Below are 15,910 nucleotides of genomic sequence, written 5' to 3'. Positions count from 1 at the left end.
AAGTTTATTTTCAAACACTTTATTGAGTGTGAAAATGCATTACGCAATCTCCACATATTCAACAGGTCTATCAATACATTGCAAGTGAAACAAGAAATATAATAACTTTTACAAAAATAAGATTAGTGCACATAACGTTCCACTTTAAGATGGTACTAACAGAAAATTGTGGAACAGAAAGTTAAGCTCTGCTAGATCCCTTCAGGCTGGGCCATTTTGCAGGTAGAGCTACAGTGGGTATAAAAAAAGAATCACCCCACCTTTGAAATAATCACACTTTGTTCCTTTGCAGCCTGAAATGGAGACAGACAATTTTTGTTTTATCTAGCTGTATTTATTCAGTTCAATTTATAACAAAGTGTTGGACAAAGGATCCCACCTCTCCTAAAAATGACTTGTAAACTCAACCAGGTGTAGCTAATCATCTTGCCAATGGCACACAAAGCCATTTGACTTTCAGCTGTGGTCATTTTGATTAGTTCAGCATGTAAAATAGCTTTCCTGGAACATTTCAGTCCCTGGTAGTGCAACTGAATAAAACAATCAACTATGGGGGTGGCAAGGCACATACAGTTGTGGACATGTACAAATCAAGAGATGGATCAAAAAATAACAAAAATAAAACGAAAGGCTTTATCAATGCCTAGAAGCACAGTGAAGTCTATTAAGAAGTGGAAGGAACTTGGCACAACACAGACCCTCCCTGGATCAGGATGTTGCCCCAAACTGGATGAAAGAACTAGGAGGTCAGAGAGGATTCAAAGAGGTCTACAGCATCTGGGACTGGAGCACTGGTCCAGGTTAAAAGAAAAAATAGATGGGGAAAAATACCATCAAATTCTTTATGAAAATCTGCTTTCTGCTGACAGAAAGTTGTCAATGGGAAGAAAGTTCACCTTCCAACATAACAATGACCCCAAGCACACAGTGGTTGGAGGAGAAAGCAGGGAATGTCCACCAATGAGCACACAGAAGGTCCGTTTTAAAATCGCCTGCTTTTAATTTGTGCAAATTTTTCAACAACAGAATTAAAATCTACATTGAAGTCTCTCTCAATGGACAGTATTGCTAGGTTACTCGTCTTTCTTGGCTCATTGTAGATCTTTGATATGTTTTGATTAGTTTAAGTTTTGAGAAACTTCTTTCACAACTGGCAGTAGAAACAGTAATAGTAAGAAAGATTCTTAATGTCACAACAAAGTTAGTTAAACTCTCTTGCAACTTCCACTTGTACACCCACCGAAGCAAATCTAAAGCAGACCAGTTTTCAACCTGCACATCAGGATTGACTTCTTTATATAAGACAATGTGGTGCCGAAGTCGACTTATTTCAGTGATCATAGATGCAGCATTCAACTCCATGTACTGATCACACCTGTGCTGAATTTGTTCATTAATGAAATCATCTTTTCTGGTATCCAACAATATTTGGATTTGCAAGAAAGCAAATCGCTGGTGAAGCATAATTATCTGCATTGTTCGTTTTGTAATTTCTGCATTAAGCTTATCAATTGCTTCCAGTTGTTCTCTGCTTGTTTCTTGTATTAAGGTCAAGCCAGCATCGCAACTCCGCTCTCCAGCCATCTTCTTACGTCTTCCAATTCTTCTCTCTGTAGAAATGCAATATGTGTTGCATACCTGCAGAGCTTTCTCAGTTGCCTTTGACACCAGACAATCTCGTTTTTCCTGGCAAAATAAAGCCAATGCTTTCAACTTTTGCACACATTGATCAAGCGCAAGTCCTTCTTGCTGCAGGTAGATCTAAGTATCATTCACTTCGGTTAGTACTGGGCTCCAAAAATGCAAGAAAGAGAAAAAAACATAGGTCATGATGCAAACTAACAGACTTCCTGCATCACCCTTGGTTTCAGAGGTTTCTTCTGGCCCATCTCTCAACACTTCCAAAGCTTCGATTATTTCTTCTGGGTGCTCAGCTAGTACGCGTACAGCTTCATGCTTTGAACTCCATCTTGTGTCACATGATCGCTTTACATGAATTGGTACATGCTTCTTAAGGACATCCCACCTATGGGTGGAGCTTGAGAAGAATGCATACACTTTTTCCACAGTGCCAAAGAAAGTCACAGACTTTGTCCCAACACCAACTGCATGAACCCCAGCAAGATTGAGAGAGTGATTGTTACATGGCACAAACACTGCTTTGGGATTCATATCCAAAATACGTTTCTGTACACCACTAGTGTGTCCAGCCATAGTTGCAGCATTGTCGTATCCCTGGCCATAGCAATGCTCCAGTTTAAGGCCATCTGCTTGCAACTTGTCACAAATTTGTTTAGTAATGACATCAGCCGATTTCCCATATAACTGAATAAAGTCAATGAAAGACTCTATCACATTGACTTCTGTATCTGCAATGTGCACATATCTAATCACTTGGGACATTTGGTCAGTGTGAGAAATATCCGGAGTGCTGTCGAACATCATAGCAAAATACTTGGCCTTTGTGATTTTTTCAAAGATGGCTGTTCTAATGTGATCGCCGAGCAGGCTAATAAACTCATTCTGGCTCTGTGGAGAGAGATAGGACACAACGTAGCCATCTGTCTGATTAACCTTATGAAGATGTTGTTTTGCAACTGGGTCATATTTGGCAAGTAACTTGAAAGTTTCTAAAAAATTTCCACAGTTACCATCGTTGTTTAGATTTTCGGAGTGACCACGTAAGGGTAAGGTTTGCCTGGCTAGATACAGCACACAATCCAGTATTCTGACTAAGATTGCCTTCCATTTGTCAAATGACCTCCGTTGTGCAAGCTGGGTAGCAGCATCAATAGTCACCTGTTTCTGCAGCCGCATTTCAAATTCCTTCCACATTGTAAATGCACTGAAGTGATATGAACTGCGCTCGTGCTCTAGTAATCTGGGGTTTAGCTTTCTCCATGCATTAAAGCCACTTGATTTTCCAAAACAACTTTTCCCTTTAACCTTCTGAAAAAGTATGCAAGGAAAGCAATATGCAGCGTTGTTTACTGGAGAAAACACCAACCATGTCCTTAACACAGTCTCACCATTCTCCAAATTCATGTAGAACCAGTCTTTGGAAAATGACCTGCCATGACTGTCTCTTGGAAACAATGCATCCTTATTCTGCAGTTCCACTGTTCCTCGCTTGACAAGTTCAGTTTTCAAAGTTTCATCTACAGTTTTAGGCCAATAGCCAATATCAGTGAAAACTTTTTCGTCAATATTTTCTGGCAGAACATTTGGCTGAGTAGAAACATCCTCAGGCAAGGCTGTCTCTGCTCTTAAAGCAAGAACAGGAATGTCCACAGAAACTGGATCGGGGACATGAGTCTCCTGTGGTGCTGCTGATGAGCATGCTGTAGTTTCAGCAGTGTTCACAAAACAAGAAACCTGTTAAGGCTTCCAGCTAGCTTAACCTGTTGCTCTTTCTCTATCTTCCTCCTTTTCCTGCCTTGTGCACCTGATTCTTTTTTGTTTGGCATGGTATATATTGAGTAGTATTTTGAAAAATCTAAAAAAAAAAAATAATTGTAATCACTTTCTTGCCTTGCTGCACTTTCACCACTCCTTCATTGTATAACTATTTCTTTTTACTTTCACTGTAATGTTTATCCCTTTCATGACTAAGCCTATTTTTGAAATTTGGTGTTTACAAGTTAAAATCCGTATTTTTTGCTAGAAAATGACTTAGAACCCCCAAACATTATATATATTTTTTTAGCAGAGAATCTAGAGAATAAAATGGCGATTGTTGCAATATTTTTTATCACACGGTATTTGTGCAGCGGTGTTTTAAACGCAAATTTTTGGAAAAGTGACACTTTCATGAATTTTAAAAAATCCAAACAGTAAAGTTACCCCAATTTTTTGTATAATGTGAAAGATGATGTTACGCCGAGTAAATAGATACCAAACATGTCACCCTTTATAATTGCACGCACTCGTGGAATGGCGACGAACTACGGTACCTTTGAATTTCCATAGGCGACGATTTAAAACATTTTTACGGTTACCAGGTTTGAGCTACAGAGGAGGTCTAGGGCTAGAATTATTGCTCTCGCTCTGACGATCGCGGCGATACCTCACATGTGTGATTTGAACACCGTTTACATATGCGGGCGCGACTTCCGTATGCGTTTTCTTCGCTGCGCGAGCTCGCGGGGACAGGGGCACTTTAAAAAATGTTTTTTATTTAATTTATTTATTTTTGTACTTTATAAATTGTGTTTAAAATTTTTTTTTTTTTTTTACTTTTATTGCTGTCACAAGCAATGTAAACATCCCTTGTGACAGTAATATGTGGTGACAGGTACTCTTTATGGAGGGATGGGGGGTCTAAAAGACCCCCCATCCCTCCTTTACACTTCAAAGTATTCAGATCGCCGAAAACGGCAATTCTGAATACTGTGTACTTTTTTAAATTCGGCGCCATTGGCAGCCGAGTAAACGGGAAGTGACGTCATGACGTCGCTTCCGCATTTACAACAAGAAGGCTGGAACGAAGCCGCTCGCAGCTTCGTTCCAGCCCGCCCCCAGCCGCCGAAGGCAGCCGAACGGACACCGGGCCTCCCGATCGCACGGGAGGCCCGGTAACAGCGGCGGGAGGCGGCGGGAGGGGGGGATGTCCCCTCCCGCTCCTCCGGTATAACAGCCGAGCGGCTTTTAGCCGCATCGGTTGTTATACTCGGGTAGCCGATCGCCCGCTGAAAACAACGGTACCGGGATGATGCCTGCAGCTGCGGGCATCATCCCGGTATAACCCCAGAAAGCCGAGTACGCATATGTGCGTTCGGTCGGCGGGAAGGGGTTATTCACCTTTTTGCCTATTGCCTTGCTCTTTTTGCTGCTTAAAAAAAAAAAATAAAGTACCTCTTCAGCCTGTGTAGACCACTGGGACAACTCACATAAAATACTCCACAGGTGCTACACACTATAGACCCCACATTATCACCATTATGTTGGAGGGAATGCCATCACAATGGCAACCTGTTACATATAATATGGCACTGCAAAGCCTTACAAACCTTCTGGAAGGATGTATTCTCCCTACTATCGAAGACTACCAAAACAATGTGTGCTCCCTCCCCAGCACTAGCGTTAATAAGCCTGGGGATAGACACTTTTCCCTTCCTACACAGGAAAGTCATGGTACACATTCTGTTTGCAGCACGCATTTCCATAGCGAAAAAATGGAAGTCAACTACTCCCCCCAACATTAGAGAGGTTATTAATAGAGTGAACTCACAAAGCCTCATGGAAAGAATGCTAGCACATAAGGAAGGCAACTACTTTGTATGTCTTGTATACCATGAAAACTGAACCACTTTAAAGGCCGAGCCTCTTTTTCAGACTCAGTGTTTACAAGTTAAAAACAGTTTTTTTTTCTAGAAAATTACTTAGAACCCCCAAACATAATTTTTTTTTCTAACAACCTAGAGAATAAACTGGCGGTCGTTGCAATACTTTCTGTCACACCGTATTTGCTCAGTGGTCTTACAAGCGCACTTTTTTGTAAAAAAAATCACTTTTTGAATTATAAAATAAGACAACAGTAAAGGTAGCCCAATTTTTGTTTTAGATTGTGAAAGATAATGTTACGCCGAGTAAATTGATACCCAACATGTCACGCTTCAAAATTGCGCCCACTCGTGGAATGGCAACAAACTTTTACCCTTAAAAAACTTCAAAGTTTAAAAAAAAAAAAAAGATATTGTGTGTATATATATATATATATATATATATATATATATATATATATATAAATATAAAATTTACTAGACCACTGGGTCAACTTCTGTCAAGCCGTAACAGCCACATATGGATCAAAATCTGGCTGGTCCCTGCTGAACCAAACAAACTTCAATCCATCTATGCAGTTTTGCGGATGCTCTGATCCAGTTGTCTAGCCAATACACATATGGCCCTGTCCCTTGTCAAAGTCAATTACTTTTGCATTGTTCTCCTCTCAACACATCAACTACAAAGACAACATCATGTTCATTTGCTGCCTAATAGGTCTGTTCCACCCACTTTCAGATGCCATTGTAAGGAGATCATTTGCACACAAGATCTGGTCTGCTGGTGGCTCAACTATACTGCCAACTGACCGCCTCCTCCCTGGACAGCGTCCCCTGACAATGCTCACTTAGAGCTCTAAAGGATAACTACAATGTCAGTACTGAGGGTCAGGATGGCCTGTCCCCCTGGAAGTGCAGGTAGGATGGTGGCAGGAGAAGTGAGACTCACCGGGTGGAAGTTCCCTTAAACTTCTTCTAGGTGCACACACTGACTGCAGTCCCAGTAGTCTTTGTCTGAAGAGGGCCTCGGCTGCTGCTTCGGTCTGTGGAGAAGACACACAACAAGGTCTCATCTACTGGTGGCTGACTATACTACACTATACTGACCACCATACTGACCACCATACTACACTATACTGACCACCATACTACACTACACCGATCACTATACTGATCACCATACTACACTACACTGACCACCATACTACACTACACTGACCACCATACTACAGTACACTGACCACCATACTACAGTACACTGACCACCATACTACACTACACTGACCACCATACTACAGTACACTGACCACCATACTACAGTACACTGACCACCATACTACAGTACACTGACCACCATACTACACTACACTGACCGCCATACTACACTACACTGACCACCATACTACAGTACACTGACCACCATATTACACTACACTGACCACCATACTACACTACACTGACCACCATACTACAGTACACTGACCACCATACTACACTACACTGACCACCATACTACACTACACTACACTGACCACCATACTACACTATACTGACCACCATACTACACTACACTGACCACCATACTACACTACACTGACCACCATACTACACTATACTGACCACCATACTACACTACACTGACCACCATACTACACTATACTGACCACCATACTACAGTACACTGACCACCATACTACACTACACTGACCACCATACTACACTACACTGACCACCATACTACAGTACACTGACCGCCATACTACACTACACTGACCACCATACTACACTACACTGACCACCATACTACACTACACTGACCACCATACTACACTATACTGACCACCATACTGCACTATACTGACCACCATACTACACTACACTGACCACCATACTACACTATACTGACCACCATATACTACACTACACTGACCACCATACTACACTATACTGACCACCATACTACACTATACTGACCACCATACTACACTATACTGACCACCATACTGCACTATACTGACCACCATACTACACTACACTGACCACCATACTACACTACACTGACCACCATACTACACTACACTGACCACCATATACTACACTACACTGACCACCATACTACACTACACTGACCACCATACTACACTATACTGACCACCATATACTACACTACACTGACCACCATACTACACTACACTGACCACCATACTACACTATACTGACCACCATACTACACTATACTGACCACCATACTACACTACACTGACCACCATACTACTCTATACTGACCACCATACTACTCTATACTGACCACCATACTACACTACACTGACCACCATACTACTCTATACTGACCACCATATACTACACTATACTGACACCACAATACTACACTGACCACCATACTACACTATACTGTTGTCCACTATATACTACACTGACTGACCACCCCCTGCACCCCCCACGCTACGCCACTGAGAGGGACAGGGGGACTTTATTCCAAATTAGAGACAGTCCCTTGAAATCAGGAACAATTGGGAGCTATGCTATAGGTGCATATTTTATGCAGGATCTTCTGCTTGCTCTGCCAGGAAGAATCTTTATTCATAGAGAAAATGCACATAAGCCTGTGTAAATGAGCCTAAAGCAACCAATCCATTTTCAGCTCTTCCCTCCAATGACTGCAATAAGCTGAAATCTGGTTGAATATGAGCCATGGCCCAACTTAAAAACAAATACCCCAGATGTGGACACCCCCACATTTCACCCTGACATAACTCATCATCACTGTATTGAATACAACAAGCCAACCAGCTCCTATATCTTTCTTTTAGCATCTGTAGGGGGTTATTCACAATGGTGGGCCTGGGCATTTAAAAAGGATCAAGATATTATAATATTAAGCCTCTATGTAGGTAAGCATATAGACAATGCAGTCAAGACCAGCTTCAAAAACGAGCCTAAGCCTTTTGACCTTCCTGGGTGACATTGGATAAATTGTCTTGGGTTACACATAACATACACTAACAAGGAGGATAATGAAAAGGGAAGAACTCCGCGCTATGGGTGAAATGTACAAAATAGCTGCTCCCCTCAAAGTGCTTAGTGAGCAAGCTTTGAGCTAGTGGGGGGTGTATAAAAATAAGGGGGCGCTTAGTAATAAATAATAAATTAACAATTAATTGATCAATAATACATAATTGTTGTGAACAATACTGAACAGATATCAACATGAAATAAATATAATATAATGTGTATTTATTTCATGTTGATATCTGTTCAGTATTGTTCACAACGATTATGTATTATTGATCAATTAATTGTTAATTTATTATTTATTACTAAGCGCCCCCTTATTTTTATACACCCCCCAACAAGGAGGATAAAACAATCCAAAATTCTATATACAATACTTTGCGCTCCTGGAAGTAAGAGATACACTGACCAATATTATTATGGTAAGCTGCTGATTAACCACTTCCCGACAGGCGCGCGCAGATGTACGTCGGCAGAATGGCACGGTTGGGCAAATGGGCCTACCTGTAAGTCCCATTGAATTTACCGCTGTGCCATTGTGTCTGCGCCGCTGCCGGGAGCTCTGTGAGTCGGCTGGCGGGTCCCGCGGACTCGATCGCCGTGGGGATACCCGCGATCGCCTCACGAAGAGGATGAACGGGGAGATACTGATATAAACAAGCATCTCCCTGTTCTGCCTAGTGACAGTGTCACTGATCACCGCTCCCTGTCATCCGGAGCAGAGAACAGTGATGTGTCACAGCTAGCCCATCCCCCCTACAGTTAGAATCACTCCCTAGTACTGACTTAACCCCTCCCCGCCCCCTAGTGGTTAACCCCTTCACTGCCAGTTTTATTTACACAGTAATCAGTGCATTTTTATAGCACTGATTGCTGTATAAATGACAATGGTCCCAAATATGTGTCAAAAATGTCCGATGTGTCCACCATAATGTCTCAGTCACAATAAAAATCGCTGATCGCCGCCATTACTAGTAAAAAAAAAAGATTAATAAAAATGCCATAAAACTATCCCCTATTTTGTAGACGCGATAACTTTTGCGCAAACCAATCAATAAACGCTTATTGTGATTTTTTTTTTACCAAAAATATGTAGAAGAATACGTATCGGCCTAAACTGAGGAAAAAAAATGTTTTTTTTAATTATTTTTTGGGGGATATTTATTATAGCAACAAGTAAAAAATAATGCGTTTTTTTAAAAATTGTCCCTATTTTTTTGTTTATAGCACAAAAAATAAAAACTGCAGAGGTGATCAAATGCCACCAAAAGAAAGCTCTATTTGTGGGAAAAAAAGGACGTCAATTTTGTTTAGGAGCCACGTCGCACGACCGCGCAATTGTCAGTTAAAGCGACGCAGTGCCGAATCGCAAAAAGTGCTCTGGTCAGGAAGGGGGTAAAATCTTCCAGGGCTGAAGTGGTTAATTAAAGCAAAAAAAATCCACACATAGAGCAAATGTCAAAAATCACCCTAGCAGGCGCATCACTTAACCTAAGGGCCCTTTCACACTGGGGGACTTGCAGGCGCTATTGCGCTAATAATAGCGCCTGCAAACCGTCCCGAAACAGCTGCTGCTGTCTCTCCAGTGTGAACGCCCCGAGGGCTTTCACACTGGAGCGGTGCGGGAAAAAAGTCCTGCTAGCAGCATCTTTGAAGCGGTGAAGGAGCGGTGTTTACACCGCTCCTTCACCGCTTCTGCCCATTGAAATCAATGGGACAGCGCGGCTATACCGCTGGCAAAGTGCCTCTGCAGAGGCGCTTTGCAGTGGTTGTTAACCCTTTCTCAGCTGCTAGCGGGGGGTAAAACCGCCCCCGCTAGCGGCCGAATACCGACGGTAAAGTGCCGCTTACAATAGCGACGCTTTACCGCCGCCCCCGCCCCAGTGTGAAATGGGCCTAAGAAAATGATAAAAAACGCAGTGGTGATATATTGTAGTGATGTGTTTACTATTTTATTTTATGTCATGATGTGCATTTTTATGGACACTGTCAGTGAATGAGAGAAAGAGATAAATACTGTATGCAGCCACAGGACAGTGTAGTGAAAGTCTTTCACAACGTTTAAAGCCATGAGACGGGAAGAGAAACTCCTTGGAGGACTGGCTGATCCCACCATACATACTACACTGTCCTGCTCCTGCAAAAAGTATTTATCTCTTTCTCTCCCATCCCCCGGGACCCCCCCGCCCCTGGGGCCAGTAACACGAATTGAGGGAGTCTCAGTCACACACACCTTGTGGGGCGGCTTGTCCTGCCTGCGCCTGGATCGGTCCCGATTCCCCGGAGGCTAAGAGAAGAAGACAGCGGCCGCGATAGGGTCATGTGCGGAGGCGGGACTTCAGGAGCGCTCACATGACCCCTATGCGGCCAATCACAGGGCGCCAGATATTTAACATGGCGCCCGCAGCGCAGGGGACACAGGAAGATAAAATTAGGAGGCGGCAGCCGGTAATGACACTACTGGCACAAAATTGCGCCCCCCCAAATGTCGCGCCCGGGGCCACGGCACCCCCCGCACCCCCCACGCTACGCCACTGATTGTGCCCAATGTGGACATTTTCACTTAAGGGTGTACTCACTTTTGTTGCCAGTGGTTTAGACATTAATGGCTATGTGTTGAGTTATTTTAAGGGGACAGCAATTATACACTGTTATACAAGCTGTACGCTCACTACTTTACATTGTAGTAAACTGTCACTTCTTCAATGTTGTCACATGAAAAGATATAATAAAATATTTACAAAAATGTGAGGGGTGTACTCACTTCTCCCCTAAACCCACTGTAACTGGACAGGGGCAGGAGGAGATCTAAGCAGTGGTTCTGTGTGGAGGCATCAATCCCGGCCAGCTGTACAAACATCATCTTGTGTGGTGATGGTGACCAGCTTTCTAGCTGTGACTGATTCCAGCCAGCCGGAAACTTTGGTACAGTTACTTTTTCCACTCAGTTACATGTCAGTTCCCCTCCTAGATTTGTAAGTGCATTCATGATTTTTTTTTAATTTGACTTCACTATATCAACATGCTATGCTATGAGGCCACTTTGTGCCCCTACAGTTTCTTCTTGTTTTCTTTAGATTCTGGTCTCCCAAGCCTTTGTTGAGGGTGGCATCATGGCGACCAGCTAGAGACAGTGTTCCGATGTTTAGAACCAGCTTGACCTCAGGAAATGTTTTGCCCTGGTTGTTTATAGTGTATATGATTCTTTTGTGAGATACAGGCTATTTCTTTTTCTGCAGTTCATTCATTCACAGATGTCTGTAAATGAATGATGCAGCTGTGTGGATGGAGCCCCAACCAACAATGGCATTTTTAAAATTTGACGTGGCTGCAGCGTAAAGATCCCCCGCTTACTGTCATAAGAAAGGGAGAGTAAGGAAGTGAGGTTGGGGGTGCTGAATATATATTACATGTTGTTAACATTATATAACATGCAACGTGTTCAGAAGGTGAACTTAGCCTTAAACTGAAGTGATAAGCCTCAAGCCATACACAGTGATACCTGTTTATCTGGAGCTCTCTCTCTTCCATCCCCTTTTAAAGTATACAGATCAGGTGGTGTTTCTCAGCTTCCAGGAGGCAAAAGGTGGTGATGTGATGTCACACACTGCACAGAGCAGAGAGCTAAATGTTATCTGACATGTGAGTGGAGGGAATGGACACCCCCCTCTACACAATCTCACTGGGAAACATGCACAGCTGAGGCTATCAATTACCTGCTGTGCGGGGGGGACCATGAACTTTCTGGTGCTGGAGAACAGAAGGGACAGATGCAGATTGCAGAGGAAGGAACGAGCAGCTAGGATCCTCAATAGGTGCTATGGACTGAGACAATAAACCTTTATATGAGTATATGCTTAGAATATTTTACCTTCAAAAGTTTACAGCCACTTTAAGACATCCCTCAAGCATGGCATTTAAGAAATTACATGTTTTTAATGTTGCTCTTTAGGCCACATAAAAATACTCTCTCCCTGCTGAAAAAAAAGTTTAAAGTTTTTTTTGCATTGGTACATGTCCCTCAGGACAATGACCAGCTCCTTGGGCACTTTGTTTGACACTCTCTTATTAGTCAATAAAATGGCCATTACTGAAGCGATTCCACATCTTCAATAGTTCACTCAACTTGTCTCAAACTGAACTTAGGTACATTCAGCTCATCACTACTGGATACCCAGTAACCCATAGATACCTCAGTTCTCATGTCCTCATCATTCCTGGACCTAATGTAGTCAACAATCAGGTGGTTCATTCTCTGCCAGTGGTTGCTTGCCTGTAGCTGGGCCTGGCCACAGTGGCTTAAAAAATGAAGAGCAAGGAGAGCACCACCCAATAGTTTTCCCTCTCTGATGACCCAATTCATAGTGTCTGTGCACAGGCATTTGAGCTCCTTGAGGAAGCCAGGCCTTTTCCCATAAATTTGCTGATGGCTGAATGAACACGATTTCATCATTTAAAAATAGAGACATCATCACTTTACAGTATTGAATAAGCCATATAAATAATACATCTGATACCTAAAATCTGACCATAACAATTACCAACGTTAGGAGGTGCGAACAGCCCATTAACAGTGCCTGTAAGAATAAGGTAATCCTTTGACAAAAGTATTTGCTTCCCATTTTGCATTTAGAGCACATAAGTTTGGATCTAAAGCTAACAACTCAAGATTCCGGTATAGATTACTACCAGAAAGAAAATTCCTTTTGAACACGTTGCAGTTACAACACAACTTAACAGACAAAACCTTGCAATATTTTTCTTTTGAAAACCTAATTTAAATTATAAATCAAAGTTAAAGTAATGCTATTATTTGCTAGGGTCATTGTTTAAAAATGCAAGTATTTGAAAGCACTCTTGTTTCTTTGTCATGATGTGTAAGTACTTCAGTTTTCATCTGTATTTTTTTACAGTAAATTCAAAAATGAATTGCTTCTACAGAAATAGGTTTAATAATAATAATACCTTTCGTTTTTTGACAAAAAAATTACAGTTAGTGGTGAAAACCTTTAAAACCTTTAAAACATGGATTTCAAAAGTATATACTACACCTAAAGTTATTTTTCAGTTACTGTACAATATATAATAAAGTGTATAACAGAAAACGCAAAGTATGTCAAAATGTAAAAACAAATGATGAAATGAAAAAGTTATTAAAAAGGTTCAGTGGTAATTGATATCACAGTACAATCCTAAAATAAATTAAAGTCAATGGTTGGTAGAAGAGGTTTGCATTCATAAATTATACTTACATAGCCCACCCCTGATTAAAGTGAAACTAGCACCAAATATATTTTGTGATGTTAACCCCATGCATGGCATGGAAATAATGTATATGTAACATGTGCAGTTCCTGAAGATCTCTCAAAGAGATCACAGTAATCCCACTGACAATGCTCGCACCTTGAACAAGTGTAGTTGGCAGAAATAATTTTGCTGTTAATGGACTTTACTGTCACTCACATGATACAGAGACATTTTTTAAATAAAAAATATCAAAACTTTATTGTACAATACTTTAATACGATAATACACAATGGGTTAGCAATTCATTAAAAACAATTTTGCCACAATTTGATACTCCAGTCCCACTTGGGACAGCTATATATATATATATATACTATACCTTCTACTATTGCACCAGTACTTCAAGTACAGAAAAATGGAGGTGTGTGTATTGCATGCTCTGGTCAAAACATTTTGCTGATTGCATAGCTTCCTCAGGACCAACTTACAAGGTATCATATGGTACTGAATATAACAAGAATCTGCATCCATTTATTATACATACAAAGAAAAAAAGTCAAATTCATTATTTACATTATAATATGTCTTAAATGACTTATAAACAATATGGTGGAGAGTCGTTTGTGTCAGTAACATTTGGGGATGGACACAGGGACTAAAGCTACTAAATATTTCTTAGCGTATATGATGGTAAACATCAATATGGGCTCAAGACTTTATAGGCACAATAATGGCTAGATATATAATTAAAATTCTAATTTATTTGGAATTATTTTAAAAAAGATAAAGGATAAAATAAGAAAACATACACAGTTTACAAATTATGCACTCCATACACAGCTAAATGGTTTAAGTAATAAAGATAAGCGAAAATTAGAACCAGCAAGAGACAGGAAACTTATTGATCCATATAGTTACAGTACATTTCGTTGAACCAAAAGCTATGTAGTGGTGGCAATCAGATTCTGTCTAGGCTCGACATGTTACGCGCCACATGCGCTTCTTCAGGAGCACAGAATTGAATACTGTAATGAATAATACAATTATGATAAATACATCATTGTGTAATATAGTTACATGAAAGATTATATCTAAACAATGTAGTAGAATAGTGAGAAGACGTCTGTGACGTCTACTATACACACATTGAACACCAAAAAATTCAAACCCAAATCACAACGTTTTCCAGAATCGACCACTAATTCACACATTTGGGCTTTCCTCATAGGAACTATTAAAGATATAAAAGAAATTACTATGTCAGCAACCCCAGGAAATCTTTCTTATCCCCAAAGACAAGCCATCAAAGCCCTAAAAAATCACCCAGACCTAGAAATTAAAGCTTCGGACAAAGGAGGTAACATCGTCCTGATGACCAAAACATATTACGAATCCATGGTGAACAGGATCTTAGCGAACAAACACTCCTACCGCCATTTACCTGAGACGTAGATCCAAGAATTTAAGCAAGAATATCTGGAGACCATTGGTTCGGCCTTTCAAAAGGGCCTGATCGACCAAGATACTTATAACTATCTTAATGTTAAAAAACCTAAAAAGACTACCTTTTATGCCTTACCGAAGATACATAAGCACCCCACAATGCCTCCTGGCCGACCAATCGTCTCCGGTATTGGCTCTCTTTCTGAACATGCCAGCCGCCTTATAGATTTTGTCTTAATGCCACATATACTGAGCCTCCCGTTTTATACCCGTGATACACTTGATTTGTTGAAACAAATAGTGGGATTGCCTGTCCCTCCCGATGCCCTCCTCGTGACACTGGATGTGGAGTCTTTATACGCCAGCATCCCACACGAGCAGGGCATCGGGATGGCACACACTTTTCTAAGAGAACAAGATCACTATAGTTGGGAATTCTGTGAATTCATATTGGAATTGCTTAAATTTGTGCTAACTCGCAATTATTTCTGCTTTAAGGATTCCCACTTCCTCCAGGTACAGGGCGTGGCCATGGGCACATGTTGTGCACCAGCCTACGCCAACCTGTACCTGGGGGGGTGGGAACGCAATATCTTTTCTAATGAGGACCTGACCATTTATACTGACCAGGCCCTCATATGGCGGAGGTATATAGACAATATTTTTCTAGTATGGACAGGTACCCAAAATCTTTTGGATGATTTCATCCAAACTATCAACCACAATTAGATGAATCTCAAATTCACCATTTCTGCCCATCCGAATCAAATAACTTTCTTGGATTTAACTATTTTCAAAGACCAAGAGAACTGTCTAGCAACTACCCTGTTCAGAAAGGAAACGGCAGGGAACACCTTACTGCACGCGGAAAGCGCTCACCCTAGATCGCTCATTAAAAGTATACC

Source organism: Aquarana catesbeiana, linkage group LG01 (genome assembly GCF_042186555.1).
Source record: "Aquarana catesbeiana isolate 2022-GZ linkage group LG01, ASM4218655v1, whole genome shotgun sequence".
Classification (NCBI taxonomy): Eukaryota; Metazoa; Chordata; class Amphibia; order Anura; family Ranidae; genus Aquarana; species Aquarana catesbeiana.
The sequence above is the reverse complement of the archived record's forward strand: the minus strand, read 5'-3'. Positions refer to the sequence as shown.